Raw genomic sequence first — 13927 nt, 5'->3', positions numbered from 1 at the left:
TAGAAATGCTTTCTCGAGTCCAGGGCTGCTTTGGTTGTGAAGCAAACTCTAGAGTTGTACACGCTCTAGCAATATCATGAGCCTCCCAGTTCATCTCTCTCTTCTCCTTTGTCTCAAAAAAAATCTCTCTCTTCTCCTGCTAAAAAATGATAGCTTCGAAGTCTTCAAACTTATTCTTTATGTCTTGAATAATGGTTGAGCTGGTTCCCAAATATGGGCTCTTTGGGCCTGGCTTTATAGTTCTCCGCAGGTATCATGAGCCTCACAATCTGTCACCGCAGGTATCCTTCTAGTGTAAAGATCAGATGACAGTGCAAGACCTTCGTTGAAAGCCATAGCTTCCAAAATCCCCAGCTCAACTTGGCCCTGAACGGTCACCGCTAAAGCTCCCAAGAACTGACCCTGATCGTCTCGACGGAAGATACATGGATGGACCTTTCATGCCAAGGACAACGTGCTTAGATCATGTGTGCCCCTATCACTTGTCGGGCATCAATGTGTCGACGTTGGGTTTCGGCATGACACGGGCAACTATTGTGAAATTGGGAACCATCAGGAGGCGAATTGATTGAATAGCATCTTAGATGCGACCGAGTTCAAGCCAACACATGACGTGGTGTCCCAACATCAACAACTAGGTCAACGCGGCTACTTTGGGACATCAAACCTCTTTCGTGATCCTGACATGGGCAAAGTATTCTTATAGGATTCAATGGTGCGTCGATGATGCTCACGGAGCCATCTAGCGCGCAAGCACAGGTTGACAAAAGTTTGTGAACAACAACATTGAGGATCAAGGAGCAACATGCATTCTCTTTAGACGAAAATCATTATCAATCTCCTTTTTTTTGTGAATCATTATCAATCTCCTTGACTGGTCCAAGCAGCGTTGACGTACATGCCTCATGCCTTATTAACGATGTTTGGTAAGCTAGGTGATAATCCAACGATTGGCCTTTTTGTTGAACCTGTAAACATGGAGGTATGAGCGGCAATCCTTTCCCGCAAACGTTGTTTTAGGTACCATATGATTCATTCGGTCTTGTGTCGATTTACCGAAGGATAATCAGCACCCCTGCAATAAGCTATCAGCAGATGATGAAGATGTTGGTTGTGGCAAGACCAATGGATGGACTCATATTTTTGTGAAGCTGATGTGTCTAGACTCAAAACTTGTTCTAATCTTTCTAAACGTGTGCATCAATGATGTACAGAGGCCGGGAGCCTTGCCCTTCTCCGAGTTAGACGATGCACAACTTGAGGCCTCCTTTGGTTTGTAGGAATTTTATAGAAATTCTATAGAATAGGATTTGCGAAGAAAAAATTTCTTTGAAGTCCTTTGGTTTGTAAGAATGGATTCCTATTCCTATGTATGATAGGATTCAATCCTTCACAGTTTGGAGGAAAAAAAATATTAGCCTAGACTCAATGAAAAATTTTCTATCCTATGCATCAAATGACATCTCTAGGCCCTGGGCGACTCGGGGCCCTCCAACCCTAGGCACCGCCGCCGCCCTCTCCTTCTCCCCTCCTCGCGCCGCCGCCGGGTGACGCCGCCGGGTGAAACCCGCGTGGCAGACGGCGGCGGCGGCGGGACTCCCTCTCCCGACTCCCCTTCTTCCGTGGGCGGCGGATCTAGGCGGCAGGCGGCGGTGTCGTGCGGTGGTAGGCCTCGGCGAGCGGTGGCGGGGCGCGGGGCACGCGGCGGCGAGCCTCGGCAGGCGGTGGCGGCTGCGCACGGGGCTGATTCCGGGGCGGCGGCGCGGGCTTGGATCCATCACCGATCTGACCTGTGGGCGCGACCTCGGCCTTCCCTGCTCGATCGGCGGGTCTCGGTGGGGGGGCTTCTCTGTGCTGAGATCTGGCAAGCGGGATCATCCAGATCCCGGCAAGGACGGCGGCGACCCGTGCACGAGAGATGGAGGTCTTCGATCAGATCTGGGTGAAAACCTGCTATTGGCTATTGCCAAGGCCGGCGATGGCGACGTTGTCTGCGTCGTTCCCTTCCTGAAGGCATCGCCGTGGAGATGTTCAAGGTCACTCTCTGCTACCTCCGGGGGAAACCCTAGATCAGTAGATCGGATGACGGCGGCTCTCTGGTGTCGTTTCCCCCCCGGGGGCGTCATTCTTGGAGGTGCACACGGACTCGAGGGACTAGATGACGGCGACTTTGGTGGAGCGGTGCTTCATCTTACATATTGATGGTGGCGGATCTCGGCGGCATGGTGTTGTGGAGACTCAGCATCTGATGCGCGGAGATGGACTCGTGTAGGAGGAGGAAGCTGTCTGGCGTCATGGGGGCGTCGATGGCAGAGTGGCCAGACAAGGTAGAAGCCTCAATATGATCTGAAGACGGACCTGTGGAAGATGGCGGCAATGACACACGAGTGCGTCTGACCGGATTGTGCCCCAGACCCGGTATGTGGCTCGGCTGGGGCTTCCGGCTTTTGATGTTAGGCTTAGGTGAGTGGTTTAGGGTAGTGGCCCAGTTAGCACCCCTTCATCATATGGATAGGAGTAATGACATATGTTGCCAAGATTATGGATTCAGGTATACTGTTGTAATACTTTGTAAGGTCCTCGAGAATAATCAATAAAGTGGCCGTATGCATCTCCCAGATGCAGAAGCCGAGGGTCATCCTTCTTTTCTAAAAAAAACCAAATGACATCTCTTCCTCTATAGGAATTGAGATGCATGTCATCTCACTTCCTATAATTTTTCTATTCCTATAAAATTTCTATCCTATGAACCAAAGAAGGCCTAATAGTACAAGACAACATATTTTTAAAATGGTTATATCATTAAGAAATGTATGTGACATTTCAAAAATGTTCATGTTTCTCATAAATGAACATAATATATATTTTTGAAATGCTATACAATGTAAAGAAATGTTCATGTAATTCAAAAAATATATTCCGTACCAATCAAAAGAAATGTTTGTGACGTATTCAAAAGTAATCATAAAAAATGGTTAACCATGTATTCAAAAAATTGTTCAAAACCAGTATTTGAATAAAAATATTAATCATGCATATAAATTTTTTAAATATATATACAAAATTTTCTAGACCTATACGAAAAATGTACAATATGTATGAAAAAGTAGGCATCACAATATATATTTAAAAAAGTTTAATAATGTATTTGAAAATTTTAACCTTGTATAAAAATATTCCGGATGTATATGAAAAATATAAAATGGGTATGAAAAATAGATATATGTTGAAAGAAAAAGGAAAGTAAAGAACCCGAAGAAAATAAGTAAAAATCAAAGAAAAAAACATAGGAAATCAAAGAAAAAATAAGAAGAAAAGGAAAAAAGCAGAAAAAAACCTTGCGACAAACAGTGGAAAATCCTCCCAAAAAAGGAAAGAACTCTTTCTCTGCTACAGTATTGGGCAGGCCCCGATAGCCACTCGTCGTAGATGATTCCTAATAGAAATCGGTACAAACCACACATAGCTCGGGCGGAGGGGGTTCGCCCTGGGGCTGGGATTCCTTCAAGCCAACGTAATGGTTCGCTCTACCAAACCCGCATGGGAAAAAGGGTAGTTCCTTTGATCCTAGATATGACATTCCTTGGATATTACAGTCCAACAGAAATTCCAAAATTGTACCGTAGAGTCAATGGGTGTGTCTAAACCCATCTATTAGATGTGACATAACTATATGTTATATCTAAGTTGATGTCAATATTTCCTTTTTCTGTTTTTCTCTTCCATTGTATTTTCATATTTTTTTTGCGGTTGTCCAGTCTTAGGCCTCCGTTTAGCTTAATTTACTTGGACTAGCTTCCTCCGGTCTATGTAACCCTAGCTTTGTTTCGTACACGTACGTTATCCTCCATTTTTTTTCTTCTTCTTTCCGTTCGACAGCACATCATTTTCCTTCCCCGGAACATAATTTTCTCATATAAACCGCATATTCATGTATAATTTAGACCCTTAAGAGATACATGAAAACCTTACATTTTTTAATGTTCATGTAACTTTTAGAAAACTGTTTACATGATTTTAAAATGTTCACTGCAACGCAATGTAAATTGTCCGTGTAATTTTTTAAAAAAATACTCATACGTTTCAAAAAAATGTATATGATTTTTTAATAAAATTATGCAGCACAAAAATGTTCACATAATTAAAAAAATGCACGTGACACTTACAAAATATATGCTTGTACTATTTTGAAAAAAAATGTCTATAAAATGGAAGAAAATGTTTGCATAGATAAAAATGTTTCTTATCATTCAGACAGATATAACACAAAAAAATTGTTAAACACATAACGGAAAAAATTTCAAAACATATATTTGAAAAAATGTTGATGTGTATAAAAAATATATTCCAAGATATATACAAGAAATGTATAACGTGTATTTCGAAAGAGTATTTCAAAAACATGTATTTAGAGCTCTTGTACTTGTATTTTCACAGGATCCGAAAGTGAGGCGGAAGCTAGCGCACCTTGCTGTGGCAGGGAACTCGGCACGGGCAGGGAGGGAGGCGCATGAGCGTGACGCCGGCGTGCGAAGTAGACGGAGCCATCGGGGATTTTTCTTTTCCAAAGCTTGTATTTGTGCTCGAGCGAGACTGGGGGTGGCAAGGTTTCCAGAGGAGCTCACTGTCCCACTTCATTGCCTGTTTGTGTACTGGCTGTCGCGTAGAGACGAGTGGAGGGTGGCGGGCTGGCGGCCGTGCATCGGCCGTTTGGGGTTGGGCTGGTTGAGAGGGGCGACGCGGTAAAGAACAACCTTTGGGCTTGTTCTTTGCTGTGGATGGAGCAAAATATGGAGAAAAATGACGGGCTTTCTTCTGCTGTGGCAAGGACGCGCCCTCCTGATAGAAAGGCTTTCTCGAGTCCAAGGGCTGCTTTGATTGAAAGAAATCTACTTCAGGTTTATGGGTGGCTTTATTTTTCATTTTTCGAGGGGTTAACACTCCATTTTATTCAATCACGACAATACGTTCGATATAAACCAATTCAGGAGGGTTAGGCAGCCATGGTCGCCACGTTTGGCTTCTCCAGCCAAATGACATCTCTATTGTACCCATTACTATCAATCAATAAAGCGGCCATGTTTACCTTAAAAAAAGAAGGTTAAGAAGCCATACACGGCGCCCTAAATCTAAAGTTGTAGAGGCTCCAGCAAGATCATGAGCCTCCCAGTTCATCCCCCTCTTCTTATGCTAAAAAATGACGGCTTCAAAATTTTCAAACTTCTTCTTTATGTCTTGAATAACAGTTGAGATGGTTCCCACATATGGGCTCTTCAGGCGCTTTACAGTTGCTTCACAAATCACAATCACTCGCCACATGTATCCTTCTCATGTAAAGATCAGATGCCAATGCAAGTGTTGGGGAACGTAGTAATTTCAAAAAAAATTCTACGCACACACAGGATCATGGTGATGCATAGCAATGAGAGGGGAGAGTGTTGTCCACGTACCCCTGTAGACCGAAAGCGGAAGCATTAGCACAACGCGGTTGATGTAGTCGCACGTCTTCATGATCCGACCGATCCAAGTACCGAACGCACGGCACCTCCGAGTTCAGCACACGTTCAGCTCGATGATGCCCCGCAAACTCCGATCCAGCAGAGCTTCACGGGAGAGTTTCATCAGCACGACGGCGTGATAACGGTGATGATGTTGCTACCGACGCAGGGCTTCGCCTAAGCACCGCTACGATGTGACCGAGGTGGAATATGGTGGAGGGGGCACCGCACATGGCTGGGAGAGATCAACAGATCAACTTGTGTGTCTTGGGGTGCCCCCCGCCCCCGTATATAAAGGAGCAAGGGAGGAGGAGGCCGGCCCTAGGAGGGGCGCACCAAGGGAGTAGGATTCCTACTCCTAGTAGGAGTAGGTTTCCTCCTTTCCTGGTCCAACTAGGAGAAGGGGGGGAAGGAGGGGAGTGGAGAAGGAAGGGAGAGGGGGGCTGTCGGTGTGAAAACCGGCGGATCTCGGGTAGGGGGTCCCGAACTATGCATCTAAGGCGGATGGTAACAGGAGGCAGGGGACACGATGTTTACCCAGGCTCGAGCCCTCTTGATAGAGGTAATACCCTACGTCCTGCTTGATTGTTCTTGATGATATGAGTATTACAAGAGTTGATCTACCACGAGATCAGAGAGGCTAAACCCTAGAAGCTAGCCTATAGTATGATTGTCTGTTGTCCTACGGACTAAAACCTTCCGGTTTATATAGACACCGGAGGGGGCTAGGGTTACACAAGGTCGGTTACAAAGGGGGAGATATCCATATCCGTATTGCCTAGCTTGCCTTCCACGCCAAGTAGAGTCCCATCCGGACACGGGACGAAGTCTTCAATCTTGTATCTTCATAGCCAACAGTCCGGCCAAAGGATATAGTCCGGCTATCCGGAGACCCCCTAATCTAGGACTCCCTCAGTAGCCCCTAAACCAGGCTTCAATGACGATGAGTCCGGCGCACAGTGTTGTCTTCGGCATTGCAAGGCGGGTTCCTCCTTCGAATACACCACGGAAGAGTTTGAATACAAGGATAGTGTCCGACCCTGCAAAATAAGTTCCACATACCACCGTAGAGAGAATAATATTTTCACAAATCTAATTTGCTGACGCGTTTTGGCAGCATGACATCACGCCACGGCCCGGTAATTATTAGAACCGTTTTTCTTTAACCAGCCCCGCACATGACGCGAGGCGGTTTCTTGACACGTCTTATCAAAGCAGAGATCGTGTTCCCCTTATCACGGGATTCTCATCAATACAAACGTGGGTAACCCAACCGTGCATGTTGGTATGACTCCTAGATCTTAGGTAAGTCTCAAACGGCCACGAGGAGGATGCCTGATATGCATCCCCTTTATAAAGGGACAAGGCTTTTTCTTTTTCCCTCCTATGCTCAATTGAATCCTTCCCCCGCCTCGAGTTCTAACACCCAAAGCTCAGGTTAGGTGCTTCGGACCTTCAATCATGTCCGGATCCAGCCTTCAAGGCCGGTGGGTGCCTTCCTCCATCACGGAGGAGGACATCAAGAAGTTGAGGGAGGCCAGATATCTGACCTCCGAAATTTCGCATAGGCTGCCTGCCCGAGGGCAGGTCGTCCCTACTCCCGAACCCAACGAGAGCGTTGTGTTCGTCTCCCACTTCCTCCGAGGACTAGGCCTTGCTCTGGATCCCTTTGTTAGGGGTCTTATGTTCTATTACAGGCTGGATTTTCACGATCTGGCCCCGGATTCCCTTCTTCACATCTCGTCATTTATTGTCGTGCGTGAGGCCTTCCTCCGCATTACCCCTCACTTCGGCCTGTGGCTCAAGACCTTCGATGTGAAGCTGAAGATGGTCGAGGGGCAGTACGCAGCGTGCGGAGGTGCTTTAATAAGCAAAATTGCTGACACTCCATGGCCAAAGGGTTCCTTTCTAGAGGTGTCCGGATTGTGGCAACGGGAGTGGTTTTACGTCACAGCTCCCCGAAGTACCAAATGGGTAGCTGCCCCCACCTTTCGCTCGGGCCCCCCACCATAATTGATGTCATGGATCAGCAGGGGGCTGAGCTGGGGTCCAGCCAAGGACGTGCCAATACTGCAGAGCCGTATCCGAGATCTCTTCGAGGGAGATTTCAGTCTGGTTATGGTAATGCAAGTTATGATGGTTCGTCAAGTCCAGCCTTGCAAACACCGGCCCCTCCGTATGTGGGAATTCAACCCAGAAGGACCGCACACTATTCAGCATTCCTCGGCATGACGCACGAGGAGATGTACAAATCGTTCTTCGGACCCCAAATAGAGTGTCCGGACACTACCGAGGACGTGGGCCCGAGCTGCAACCGCCCCGCTGCCCAAGTAAGTAATCCCCTGGCCGAACACACTGTCCTTTTGTTTATCATGACATCATTCTGACGAATCACTCTTTGACCAGGACTGGATAGCAAAGGCGAAGATGATCCGGTGTTCGGCCCCCCTTCCTGAAGGCTTGGACAATCCGGTGCTGGAAAAGATGCTCGAGCCAGCACCTCGTCTAGTGCCCTCAAAGGAAGATGAAGGGGGGGAATAAAGAGGGCGAAAGCGGGCCTCCATCGCTACCTATTCCAATCGAAGGAATGAGTGCCTCCGCGAGGGAGGATAACCAAGGGGGAGAATCTGACATTCTCCCTCCCCGGGGAAGGAAGATGACTACCTTTGAAGATCCGGAAACTAAGGTTTCCAAACGGGAGAAGAAATCTCCGCCAGAGGGTCCCGCCTCGGAGGGTATTCTTGCAGCACAATGTCCGCGCGGGGATCAGCCCTCTATCGAGCTGTAAGTAATCAAAAAGTACTCAATAGTGAAGATATCCTACCTTGCTTCCGAAGACAATAACCGATGCTTGTAAATTGTAGTTCGGATCGCAGCTCTTCTCGACAGAGTTCATCTTCGGGGGATCTTCTTCCGGAGATGATGGAGAGCGAAACGCCTCCCCCGGACTCCCCAGCTCAAGAAGCGGGAGACCTTGAAGTGTCGTCGCGAAGGGTATCTCCGGATCCAATATCACCGGAAGATAACCCTTTGGCTGCCCGGCATCCCCAGTATCCGGCTCCTGAGGAGAGCGACAGCAAGGGTCCGTACAGTGTGCGGCCGGACGTGCTGAAGGATCTTCTAGGGCAAGCTGTCATCTCGGAAGCACATCGTACGCTAATGGGTACGGTAATTGAAAGGATTTTATCCGCCAAAAGCGGTTTGCATGAAGCTTTTATGAGTCTGCTAAAAGGCTTCGAGGTACGTGAAATAATGTATGCCTTTAACATTACCGCATACGTTAGGTATGCCCATGCAGATAGTAGCCCCTGAGACTCTGGTTGTTGTCGAGAATGGCGGCAAACAGAGGATCATGGTCCCAGGTAATAACCAGACCGCCTTTATGTGCAGGTGCTTGAAGCTCCGGTGGCTAGCCGGACTGATGGGTTTGCCGAACTAAAGCGGCAGCTAGATGCGGCAGATGCCGACATCGTGCTTGTCAACAAGCGGCTTGACGAGGCACAGGGTGAGTGATTTTTCTGGTGATCGTCATATAGTAAGAGCAGCATGATGCCAGTATCTTTAATATGTTGTGACTGCAGATGGAGCTGCCACCGTGGAGACGCTTCGGGCGGAGCTTGCCCGAGCCAAGGAGCAAGCGAGGAGTAGCAATGCGGCTGCTTTAAAGGTGGTCGAAGAGTTAAGGGCCGAACAGGCCGCGCATTGCGAGAGCAAGGAAAAAATAGCCAAGATGGCTGTAGAATTAAAAGATGCTGTTGACCGTTACCGGCTGCTTGAAGAAGAAGACCGGGCGAAAGCGACAGACCTGGAGAAGGCCCGGGTGGCTGCCAAGGAAGCCCGCTCCAAAATTAGAGCGACGAAGGAGGAGCTGAATCAAGCTGCAGATATCGTGTCTGGGAAGCCCTTCTTGTTGCGGACTAAGTTCGGAGATCCGAAGTATGCTCCTATGGACCGGCTATGGAGTTCTGCGGACGAGTACATGAATTTGGCTGCAAGTGCTGCTGATGCAGCCGAGTACTTCAAGGATCAGAAAGGTCCCAAAGTGGAGAAGTTGTTCTGGTCATAGTTTCACGCTCCAGTCCATCCGCTACTACTGAATAAGCGATTGACCGGTTGGGCCGAGCTCCATAGGTTGTCCGGACTTGCCATGAGTTCCATTGTGGATCACCTGTGGCCGGGAGGGCCGAGGCCGAGTAGCTACTTTAGCTTAGTGCAACAATTCCTTGAAGCTGTGCCACGCATTGATGCTGTAAAGAGATCAACGTGCATAGAAGGTGCGTGGATGGCCATAGCCTGTGTCAAAACATACTGGGCGGAGATGGAGGCCACCACTGTTGCAACACAGGGTTCGACCATAGGCCGAGTGGCTGCCGAGCACTACTTTGAAGAAGTCCTTGAAGGCGCTCGCTCGATAGAGGCTCAGTGCTCGAAGAATATTATTTTCCAGTGACATGTAGTCCCATTGTACAAAAAAATGTTTTTTTTTGAATTAATCAAGGTCGTATTTATACTTTTCCCGAAAGTACTATGATGCCTCCTATGCGGCCGTTTATATATATATGTATATAACCTAAAAGTTTGCAGTCGTCGGCTTCCGCCCCCACGCATATAATGCGGGGGTGTTTGCAAAAGATGCATATCCACACTTGATCCAACGTCTTGGTCCGTTAAGGAGGTGATAGCGTAGCGAACAAGGCAATCGGACTATATTGCTTTAACACTTTCACTTAGCCATAGGAGTTTGACAGTGGGGCTACTATATAGCCCCTGGTACTTCTGCGCTCGTCCGAATACGGTGCGCGTACATACATGACCGGGAAACGGCCCTTCGTTAATGCAGAGGAATCCCGAAGATTCCAATTAGTCATCGAGTGGTTGACCAGTCTCTCGCTATATCATGACAGTCAGTTTTCGGCTTTCTCTACTGAGGTGCTCATCCGGACGAACCAGGGCACAATCGCAGTAGTTCTCCTAGTGCTACCTTAGCCGATATAACGGAATGTAAGGTACCAAAACGTGGGAGCCGGGAAAACCCAACATTTGACCAAAGACATGATTCGGAGTTGATGCATATAGGGCCAAACTCGCGACGCCGAACACTCCCTAAGGTGATTGGCCTTTATAACATATACCGGGCTAAACAATGCCCTTTATAAGAAACCCCATGTGTCTAGGTACGTGCAAAATCCTAGCGTGGCCACATGCCAATAACGCCGGCATCCTTCTCGGTTGTGTGGAGTATCCGGAGGATGTGAGCAACAAGAGACAGTAAAAAAGGTTTACGCAGGGCCTTAATCTAAAAAGAAACCTTTTGGCGGGTCCCTGCTGCACGTCTGCGCATGTGTCTCCGTTGTGCCGTGTCCTGGATGGGTGTAGCACGATTGTAACCTGCAAAAAGGAAAGAACTTAGATGAAGGTTGCCGTGCCGAAAAGAAGAATGAGTTATCAGAATTCCAGAGAAGCCTAGTTGAGCCGGACTGGCCCTGATTACACGCGGGAAGCCCCTGGTATCGCTTTATGAGGGTCTGAAAACCAATCTTATACATGTATGATGGAACGCCAGACTCGTCTAACCGTGTCCGTGGTCTTGACGACCTGCCATTTTTCTGGTTGGTGAGGCCATCTAGTGTGCGGCTGTTAGAGCCGCTGCGTCCTCTTCCGTACGTGAAGAACGGTTGGTATTTCCGCTAACTGTAATGACGCCTCGTGGACCGGGCATCTTGAGCTTGAGAAAAGCATAATGCGGTATTGCATTAAAACAAGCTAAAGCCGCCCTTCCGAGTAGTGCTTGAAAATCACTTTGGCATGGAGCGATGTGAAAAGTTAACGTTTCACTTCGGAAGTTATCGGGAGAACCGAATACCATCTCTAGTAGTAGAGAGCACGTATAGTGGGCCTCTTGGCTTGGTATTACTCCCTTGAAGGTAGTATTACTGTGGCTTATTTGTGTTGGGTCTATCCCCATTTTGCGGACTGTGTCTTGATATATCAGATTGAGATCACTGCCGCCGTCCATGAGGACCCATGTGAAATGGTACCCATTTATTATTGGGTCTAACACCAAGGCCGTCAGTCCTTCGCGCCGAACATGTGTATCGTGATCCCTACGATCAAAAGTGATCGGGCAGGCCAACCAGGGGTTGGACCTAGGGGTGAAGGGCTCGATGGCGCGTGTGCATTAGAGTGTGTGATTGCTTCTCCTCCTTGTCACATTGATCACGTTTCCTGTTTTAACCTCCGGTGGGAAATTTTTCTGTCCTCCGGCGCTTTGCTGGCGAGGTTCATCCTCGTCTTCACTTGGTGTCTCCTCCCCTTTGTGTTCGGCGTTTAGCTTACTGGCCTGCTTGAAGACCCAACATTCTCTGTGGGTATGATTTGTAGGTTTGTCTAGGGTGCCGTGAATCTGACAGAGCTTGTCAAGAATTTTGTTTAGGCCAGATTGTCCTTCTCTGCTGCCTTTGAAAGGCTTTTTCCGCTGACCTGGTCGGGAGCCCCTGAATCCGGCGTTTACCGCCATATTATCTGGGCTACCTTCTTTATTTCGACGCTTGTTTTTGTTGCGTCGTGGTTTACGATTGCCATCCCTTACTTCGGATGTTCTTGGGTCGCTGGTGCTGCTACGGGACAACCAGCTGTCCTCGCCCGCACAAAAGCGGGTCATGAGGCTTGTTAGGGCTGCCATTGTTCTCGGTTTTTCTTGACCGAGGTGTCTGACAAGCCATTCGTCTCGGACGCTGTGTTTAAAAGCTGCTAAGGCTTCGGCATCTGGACAGTCAACTATTTGGTTCTTCTTGGCGAGGAACCTGTTCTAAAGCTTTCGGGCAGACTCTCCAGATTGTTGGATTATGTGACTTAAATCGTCTGCATCCGGAGGTCGGACATAAGTCCCTTGAAAATTGGCCCGGAAAGCGTCCTCGAGCTCCTCCCAACTTCCAATTGAGTTTTCGGGGAGGCTTTTCAGCCAGTGCCTAGCTGGCCCTTTAATCTTGAGGGGCAAGTATTTAATGGCATGGAGATCGTCTCCACGAGCCATATGAATATGGAGGATGAAGTCCTCTATCCAGACTCTAGGGTATGTGGTTCCGTCGTACGCCTCTATGTTCACTGGTTTGAATCCTTTTGGGAATTCGTGATCTAGCACCTCATCAGTGAAACATAGTGGGTGTGTTACACCCCTATATTGGGATGCGCCATAGTGTTCGGTCGGTTGTAGTATTCGGTGCTGGTTGTGTACCGTAGCGCGCTTCCTAGATCCATAGATAGATCTGGTCGCGCCGGATTTTTGACGCAAGTTCTCACGTAGAACGTGTGTTGACTTATGCGTGACTTTGTTAGCCGCTCTATCGCGTTCACAGGATGGTGAATCCGGCCGGTTGGCCGTATCACTTATCGGCTGTATGGGCTCTAAGGCCTCGTCGTCGAATTTCGGTAATAGCTTGCGCTTTCGATAGCTATTTGGGTGGTAGCTTCTACCATACTTTGTTACTTTGTTCCACTTGCTGTTGAGCGTATCTTGTGAGACCTTGAGCCTTTGCTTCTGTTTCTTCAGGCTTCTCGTTGTGGTAGTAAGCCTTCTGCAGAGGTTCTCTTGCTCCAAGTGTGTTTCCGGGATGATGGGTGCATCATCGTCCGGACTGTTTTCTTCCCTAGATGGGATTGATGATGCTTATCTTTGGCGTCATCGTGTTCGGATGTCGGATCCGTACTATGTTTGTTGTTTGCATCTTGATCATTTTCTGCCACTGGGGTGGTGCAGTTGTCGTCTTTTCTGGAGTCGCGTGGACTATTGTTATCACTGTTTTTGCTATGGCGGGACTTAGGGCGGCGCCGCTGACGTCGGCGCTTGGGTTGCTTCTTGGAGGGGTCATCCTCCGCTTTCTCGTCGCCATTGGCTTCGTTGGGGGTGTCCACCATGTACACGTCATGTGATGAAGTAGTGGTCCAGCGCCCTGTGGGCGGTGGCTCCGGTTCGTCTCCGGCTTCGTCGTCCATACCGTCGAAGTCCTCGGAGCCGAAGTCGAGCATGCCGGTTAAGTCGTCGACAGTGGCTACTAAGTGGGTGATGGGTGAGCGGCGAATTTCTTCGTCGTCCGCATCCCATTCTGGCCGGACATAGTTCGGCCAAGGTTCTCCTGACAGGGAGAGAGAACTTAATGAATTTAGCACATCTCCAAAAGGTGAGTGCTGAAAGATATCTGCGGAGGTGAACTCCATGATCGGCGCCCAGTCGGACTCGACGGGCGCGGATACGAGCGGCTCGGAGTCCGTGACCGAAGATGAATCCAGTGGTTCGGTGTAACGCCCCGAGACCGATGTGTCAGGTGTCCTCCAGTTTTTCGCTGTTGTTGCCTTGTCATTGCTTGCGTGTCATGCATCGCATACCATGTCATCATGTGCATTTCATTTGCATACATGTCCGTGTCATGCAT

Source organism: Triticum aestivum, chromosome 5A (assembly GCF_018294505.1).
Source record: "Triticum aestivum cultivar Chinese Spring chromosome 5A, IWGSC CS RefSeq v2.1, whole genome shotgun sequence".
Taxonomy (NCBI): domain Eukaryota; kingdom Viridiplantae; phylum Streptophyta; class Magnoliopsida; order Poales; family Poaceae; genus Triticum; species Triticum aestivum.
This window is presented reverse-complemented; position numbering follows the sequence as displayed.